This window comes from Equus caballus, chromosome 5 (assembly GCF_041296265.1).
Source record: "Equus caballus isolate H_3958 breed thoroughbred chromosome 5, TB-T2T, whole genome shotgun sequence".
NCBI classification, from domain to species: Eukaryota; Metazoa; Chordata; class Mammalia; order Perissodactyla; family Equidae; genus Equus; species Equus caballus.
The window spans coordinates 92,915,329-92,923,898 of NC_091688.1; positions in this window are offsets into that span (position 1 = coordinate 92,915,329).

The following is an 8,570-nucleotide window of genomic DNA, read 5'->3' on the forward strand; positions in this document are numbered from 1 at the left end:
CCTCAGTCTTAAATGACGCTCACACTGCTCTGCCAGGCCCGCTGTGTGCAGTGTGCTCTGCCACCTGGTGGCTGCTTGTGAAAAACCTGGACACTGTAGCTGGGCATTCTGTTTCTTTCTTTCCGCTCCCCTTTATAGAACTGATGAATAAACTTCAATTTGACAATATGCTTGTTGCTGCGAGGAACATTGGCTAGTTTATGTACTTACTAATTTGCTTTTGCCTCATCCAAAGCATCAGTCAAAATTAGCTGCAAGATTAACAGGAAGTTTGAATAAGTTACTGGCAATTGTGAAGTAAAATGAAATTAGCCAGAATTTCTTGATCTCTGCATAGTGCTTTTCCCCAAGGAGTTAAGAACAGTTTATTTAAGTCTTACCATATCCTGGAAAATAGGTAGGGGCATATATTAAGTCATGAAAAGCAGAGGAACAAAGTAATACATTAAATGAATATAATGAGACAGCATTTCTGTGTATTAATATGAACATTTCTGCAGCTACATCACAGAGAAATGAACTTAGTAGGTGGTTTTAGAGGTCATTTCTCTCAACAAATCTCATGGATGATGTAAACTGCAAGATTCAACCATTGAATAATGATCACTTACTAAATAATTATTATACATTGATGAATCATTCCATAATTACATATACGTGTATATATATATGTGTATATATATATATAAACTTGCTGTCATGAACACACCTAGTGTTCAGAACGTAGTTTCTAAATGCCAAGGAACCAGAGCTCTGTGGCTGATTCTATGGCTGGGGCAGTACAAGATGAACCTGGAGTATCTTCCTGTGCAAAATAATAAGGACATGCTCAAAACCTGGTGGGAACATGTCAAAAGAGCACAGGAGCCAACGTGAAGTGCCCCCCACTGCCAAAATCTGGGACAATATAAGCATTAAAATAAAGAGTGATGGCAATAGATTATAACCCATTGAATAAAGTAAGAATCTATGAATCCATATTGATCACACACACACACATATGGTGAAGAAGCTTTCTTCTTGAAGTAGATTGTCCACTAGTAAATGGAATAAAGAAATAGTAAATCACCATTTTGCAATCATCCCATATAATAACTGATTCAGACAAGAAATATGCTAAAACTAGCAGGTAAAAGTTTGATGATAAACAGGTTATTTACATAATCCTGAAGTATAGCATCCTACAAATTTCTTATGGAATACAAAAGCAAAAAATATTACCTTTCAAGTGGAGAAATCTAGAAGGTACCACCTTAGCCAAATGATCAAAGTTAACATCACCAATATTGGGAGAAACTGAAGTCACGTGCCTGCTGAAGTTTCACATTGACATGAACATATCATTTATGCAGTATTCTTGCCAAAAATGCATAACCTGAATCTCATTATGAATAAATATGAGAAAAATATAAGTTGATAGCTATTAAACAAAAACCCTCTTTATATATTCCTCAAAAATGTCTGCCTTATGAAGGACAAAGTCTTACTAACTGATTATTAATGATTAAATGAGACTAAAGAAACACAACAACTAAATGAAATTCATGTTCCTAAATTGGTTCCTGGACCAGAAAAACAAATTACTAAAAAGGATATCATTGAGACGATTGATGAAATTTGAATAAGATTTGTAGATGATATGATTATGTTGTATAAATTTTAAATTTCCTAATTTTTATATTTGTGCTGAGATTATGTGAGACTATCCTTGTTCTAAGGAAGTATGCATTGAAGTATTTAAGAGTAAAAAGGCATGGAATCTTCGACTTACTCTCAAATGGTTCAGAAATAGAAGTTTATATATATACTTGTATATATATACACATACATATAATATATACACACATATATGCATATATATAAGGAGAGAGAAACAGAGACAGAGGGAGATGGAGTGGTCAATCAGGGTAAAGTGTATTCAGAAGTTCTTTATACTATTATAACTTTTCTGTAGATCGGGAATTATTTCAAAATAAAAAGCTTTTAAAAAGGCTTGCTTTATGTAAAAACAGACAGGACCTATAGCCTTTAGTCACAAAGTATATCGCGGAACTTGGGATGCTGGGTCTGGAAACTTGGATATTTTGTCAGATATACAGCACGATATTATGCACACAGTGTCCTTTAAGCTTATTTTTCCACTCTAGTCCCTTAATTTGATCAATCATATAGTCAAGATACTTCCAAGAAATGAATTTCTTGTAATGAATGAATTTCAGGTATTATGATTTGATTAGGAATTTTGTCTTTTGTCTGTAAAACAATAAATTAGATAATGCTCTGGAACTCTCATACAATGTACTTATAAATTGAAATAGTGTGGAGAGTACTTCTTAGAAATCAACAACATGCAAGGCACTGGAGATACAAAAGTGATGGAAATACATCTTTCTCCTTCAGGTAGTCAAAGTTTAATATAGTGGTGGTGTTGGACGTATATGTGTGCAATTAAATATCAATCTACTCCTTGATATGTATGATTATAGAGGTGTGAACAAAGTGCTATGTAACATACAGCATTACAAAGTCTAGCAATGGGAAAGTGCTGTGGGAACACAGAGATGGAAGAAGCTAATTCTGAAATGGGCTATCAGGAAAGCTTCTTGGAAGAAGCAACATTTGAGCTGGGCCTTGATTGATGAGTAGAAGCGTCACTGGACCAAATGTGAGTCCCCTTTTTGGTGAGTTAAATCAAACTACACCAGAAGTAGTTGTCACGCAAAGCAGAAATTTTATTTGTGGCAAGCAGCAAAGAAAATGGAGGGCATAGGGAGTAACTTCACAAAGCTATGGCTCCCTGGGCAGGGAGTGGGTGCCTTTTATTTGGGGTAGGAATATGTATAGAGGAAGCTTTATCTCGGGGCATGCGCAGATCTCCCTTCTTTTGCATGGCACCTTCTGCACGTCTCCTTCTGTGCACAGCACCCCATTGCCATCTTGGATCTTTCTGGTTTGGACTGGTTCTGTGGTTAGGCCATCTGACAACATTCTGTCCCAATGTGCTGTCTTAATTCCTGTAAGCAAGCATAACTTCAAAACGAAGTGCCAGGTATGGAAAGTTGTCTTAAGGACTTCCCCACTACTTTGAGGAACTACTAACTGCTGATGGGGCTTTTCTTTTTTAAGCAACTAAGCAACAAGCAACTCTTTAAGCCTAAGTAACTTTTTAAGCAACTCAGAGGAGATAGCTGGTGACAGAATTGAAAGAGCACAGAAGATCCTAGGCATCTGTGTGACAGTGTCCACAATATAACATTACTAGAAGGAAAGCTCTGTGAGAGTGGGGACTTTGTCTTCTCCTTATGTGACTGACACACAATAGGTGCTTCTTAGCAAGAACCGGATGCATAAAAATCCAGGACTCTAAGCTGTTCAGCTTAAGAACATAAGCATTTATGGGTATTAAAATAATTTTGCATTAGGAGAAGCCCGCATGTTGAGACCAGCACAATAGACAAAGAAAGGAGAGGCTTGAGGGTCAAAGCCCAGTTTAAAGGCCAAAGATCCTAACCAAAAACTATTCCCTGTTATAAACCTGACATGGCGGTGTTAGATTTGCTCCCCTCTCCCCACTAGATTAAAGCCAGTTCAAGGGCCCACCCATAGAAGGATGACAGCAGCTGTTTTTCAAGGTTCTTCAACACTTAGCCGGGGAACTTACACAACTCCTGTCAAAATGGGGAAAGCCCTTGTTTCCAAAACATGGTGCTCCTCACTGCCTTTGCTCTCATTTGAAGCCAGGTGCCTCTGAAGAAGGCTCCATTTCACTTGATCTAAGCTTAGCCACGGAGATCTTTGCCTTAGCTTCCAAAACATCCGTGACGAGCGCTCAGTCCTCGCAGGTTCCCGAACAGCACCCATGGTCCTGCCACTGCGAGCAGGGGGGCGCCTGCGAGCAGGCGTCAAGTCTAAGCGCATCGCAGAACCTTCGGCACTATGCGCCTTTCCTAAAGCGGGGCGGAAGGGCGAACACTCATTCCCCTCTTTAGCTCTTGAAGCACCGCGCCTCGAACCCAGGGCCGGCCTCCTGGGTGCATAACTGTGCAGTTGCACAGGGCCCTGTCCTTAGAAATGCCCTGCACTTGACTTAGTGCTCTGCTGTTGCCCTTTTGTAATTCTTTCATTTATTTATTTATTTTTTTAATTTTTTTTAAAGATTGGCACCTGGGCTAACAACTGTTGCCAATCTTTTTGTTTTTTCTGCTTTATCTCCCCAAACCCCCCTGTACACAGTTGTATTTCTTAGTTGCACGTCCTTCTAGTTGTGGGATGTGGGACGCCGCCTCAACCGTGGCCTGACGAGCGGTGCCATGTCCGTGCCCAGGATCCGCACCCTGGGCCGCCACAGCGCAGCGCGCCAACTTAACCACTCGGCCACGGAGCCGGCCCCCCTTTTGTAATTCTTAACCGTTTTTTTAACAAGGGGCCCCGCATTTTCATTTTGCACTGTCCTCTGCAAATTATGTAGCCAGTCCTGCTCTAATCTCTTATGTATTGTGTAATATATTAACTTCATAATATAGTTTAATTCTCCCCAAAGTTCTAAACAGGGTTGCCAAGGCTCGTTGCCACACGGACCATGGAAGTGGGAAGGACTGCAGCAGGTGAGTCAGGGAGCCAGTAGGGGGCGCTGTGACTGTGGCGATCAGGAGAGCAAGCTTTGTCCAAAAGGGGCAGCCAGTTCTTGGCTCCAAGTGTTGTCATGTGGGAATGTGGGCCCAGTGTAGCCAGATCTTCCAATGTTCAAAGAAAAACTGGAGATGTACTTAAAAAAATGAAATCATCATATTTTAAAATATTGGCTCAATTAGAAAAAAGATCCTTTGTGTGGGCCAAGCAAAACACATCTGCTTGGCCATAACTTGGCCACTAGTTTATGACCTCTGGCCCAGAATTTCAAAAACAAAAGCGTGTTTCTTAGTTTCCCTCCCCGTTTCTCAATAAATCTGACAACTTTTTTTCCTCTTTCAGTTGTTAACTTGTAGGCGATATGGAGAAATGGAGAGTCCAGGCCTTAGGAATAAATCCCTGCCTCCATCCTGGGGGGAAGGAAAAAAAATTCCTTTCCTTTTGGATGGATCAACAACAATGAAAACAAAACACAAGATAATTCTCAATAAGTGATCTTGTATATTAAATTATTAGTAAATTGCCCTGCTGCAGTTATTAATATTGTTCATCAGGCACGTGGATTGAATAATACATAAATAATATAGTAAGGGGTGCTAAGGAGTGAGTGGGATTCAATGTCTTCTTGGGTTTATGGCCAGCACCTGGTCTCTCTTCTCTACCAACCAAAGAGGTCCCAGGCAGTCCTGTCGCTATCTTAGAGAAAGGGATTAGGAGGCAGCCCCTCTCTTCCAGATTCTCATGCATGTTCTCAGTTTATAGAGTCTTTGGAATACATAGATCCCTGGGGGATCAGTTTAAATGAGCGAAAGAAAGCCAACGGATTATGAGTGCTTTAGAGATATTTTTAAACAGCAGAATACACAATCATGCCACCACAGGGCTCTCTTCCCCAAACACTGACCCCCCACCCCTTTTCCTACAGGGGCTTATGTATTTAGGACTTAGTTTTAAATTGTTTCTCTTCTCTTTCCATCTATCCGCCTGGCAGATATTTCCATATTTTATTCATTAAATTAGAAGAAATGGTCCAGACCTTCTGACACTGTAAGATTTCTTTCCTGCCCAAATTCCCTTTTGGCAGGACTGCTGTATATGTTAGGATCTAAGAATGTGCACTGCACAACTTCTGTGAGTGCCCTGTGCCACTCATATTGTCATGAATGGGAATGTCCCCTCCTGGAGCCATACAGAGTGCAATTCCCACAGCTGTACATGTTGCCATGCCTCCTGGCACCTGCCTTAGACCTAAGGATAAGGACAGGGAATTAATTGATGCAGTAGAAGCTCCTGCTTACCCTCCTATAATGTGCAGATACAGAATCTGTGACACAGGTACATTGCAACATCTGATCATCTCACTTTTCTTCTTCTTTACTAAAACCCCTCAATTCCTTTCCAATGCCTTCAGGATGAAGTCTGTTACCACTGGAGTCTAAAAGTGCTGGGCTGATTTTATCAGAATCACTTGAATGAGTTGGTTAAAAAATAAAGATTTCCAGACTCCAGATTGAAGATTCTGGCTTGAGAGATCTAGAGGAAGGCCTGGGCGTCGGTGTCTGAGAAAGCAGCGCCCATGCCCCGCCCTAGACTGGCTAATTCTTATGCACAGCCACGTGTAGGAAACGCTCGTCCACCTCCATGCTGGACTACAAAGCCTTTCACAATTGGGCTTCACTTCACAGCTTGACTCATTTCGTACCATATGTTGTATCTCAGCTTTTCTGGAATAGTTGCCGTCACTGAATATATCATGCTCTTGGGTGCTTCAGTTGCATTACACATTCCCTCTGTCTCCAAGAGCTTTTCTTGGATTTTTTTGTCAAGTGAACTTGTTTCTTGTCCTTTAAGACCTAAATGAAATGATATTCCCTTGAATTGGACTTCTAGTACTCCCTCACCCAGAATTAATTATCCCCGCTTCTGGGTTCTTCTAACAGTATGTGTTATAGAAGTGATCCTCAACAAGTGTTGGTTAGCTACTCCCCCAGAAGAATTTTCAAAACTATGTACTTAACATCATAAATTTATCTGCATCATTTATATCATGTTTAAATCACTACCAATGATATAATTTTTAGCATATTAAAACATCAGCCCTATAATAAATGTATGCCATCACTTTTTAAATATATGCAAAGTAATCTCAGTACCTTAGGTCAGGTTCCTGCAGATGAAGACACCATTCTAGTGCAAGTGATTGATTAAGCAGGCGCTCCCGGGAGAAACGGCAAGGGAGTGGGAAAAATATGATAGGATTCAGGTGGAGTCAGCCTCAGCCTGATGCTGCTGGGAGCTGAAATGGCAATTGCACGTCCAAGTTTATCCCATTTCTGGGCAACAGAGTTGTCTTTTGAAGCTCTGCACTTGTCATTATTGGCTATGAGACAGTGGGTGTGTATGTGTTGATGGGGACTGGGGAAGAGAAGAAACAGACGTCCAGGCTTTTCCCTCTGTTTTAGGGTGGAGAGGCTCCAGAAGCCTAAAGCAAGAGCAGCAAACCAAGTAAGCCGGGAGATGGGGTGCAGCACTAAATTAAGGGTCTGTGGCTATTTGGATGGGTTCCAAGGGTGTCCTGGACACCCCCACAATGTGATATTATCAATAATTTTAAAAATACACTAGACTTCTGATTTGGGGAAGATGGAGTAGATATACTTTTTCCCATTCCTTCCACTAAGTGCAGCTAAAGACTCTGGACAGTGTATATAAAACAAACATTAGAAGACTCTGAAAGGTCAAGAGGGGAAGGTGGACCCCCTAAAGATTTGGGGACCTAAACAACAACACAGGGGTGAGCTCCCTAGGTTTTCTTTTTACCTCACGTATCCCAGACTCAGCACTGGAAAAGCCAGCAACCCAGAAATGCCAATGGGGGCAGACAAAAAAAAAGTCCCAACAAAAGCCTGCTCTTTCTAGCCAAAGAACCAGGAAAGGAACAGTCTAACGAAAGAGAAAACGTTTAGAAAGGAACAGCCCTACAGGAGAGGCCCAGCAGTTAACGGGAGCATAAGAGACAGGGTGGGACAGGAGAATTGGGAGAAACTGGCTCAGAGGTTAGGGCCGCTGGATGGATGAGATGGCAAGGGTGAAAAGAAGAGTGCAAGATGAGGGCCAAAGACAGACACCTGGCAATGCCTACAGCGTTATCACTCTTTGGTTTGCAACTAGAGAACTTGGGAGCTTTTACAAAAACATACATGCCCTGGAGATTTTTTCGAAGTTCTAAACATGATTCTAAGGTGCCGTAAATGTCGAAACTGAAAGGACTGGAAAGAAAAAGAATCCAGAAGGATTCACCATTAACAGGGAAATAACTTAGAAGACAGTGTTCAGGACACCAGGAAAGGGCAGAGCCGTCGGATGTGAGGGGTCGCCAGAGCCCAGTGCTGCAGGACTGCGAGGGGACTGAGGGCTCCGTGGGGGGTCTTTCTGAAACAGCCAAGCAGAGGACTGTGTTAAGACTTCCTAAATGGGCTGGGAATACTAAGAGAAATTAGGAAAGTAAATATTCGTATCTCGTTTTAAAGGCCAAAAGAGAGCTCAGTTGTGATAGAAAAAAGGAGTAAAGAAAAAATCTCACAGTTAACTCTAGAGCTGTCTGGACAGTATCTTTTATGATTTTATTTAGAGGCTAATAGATGTCTCTGAAGTCAATATATTTAAAAAATGAGAATACAAAATGTTAGAAGGTAAGCATCTGAGATGCAGATCTAATTTATATAGACTTAAATTTCTAAAATATTAGGAAATGCCAAAATCTCAACTCAATGTTTACTATCTTATATAATTTTTATGTTCAGGTATTTTTATAATTTTAGTTCTATGACTAGGAATTTCCTTTTAAATGCATATTTTTTATGATTTGCTACATCCTGAAAATACGATGTGAAAGTATCTTCAGTATATAACGAAAATAAACAGGACAGTACATAGTAGCA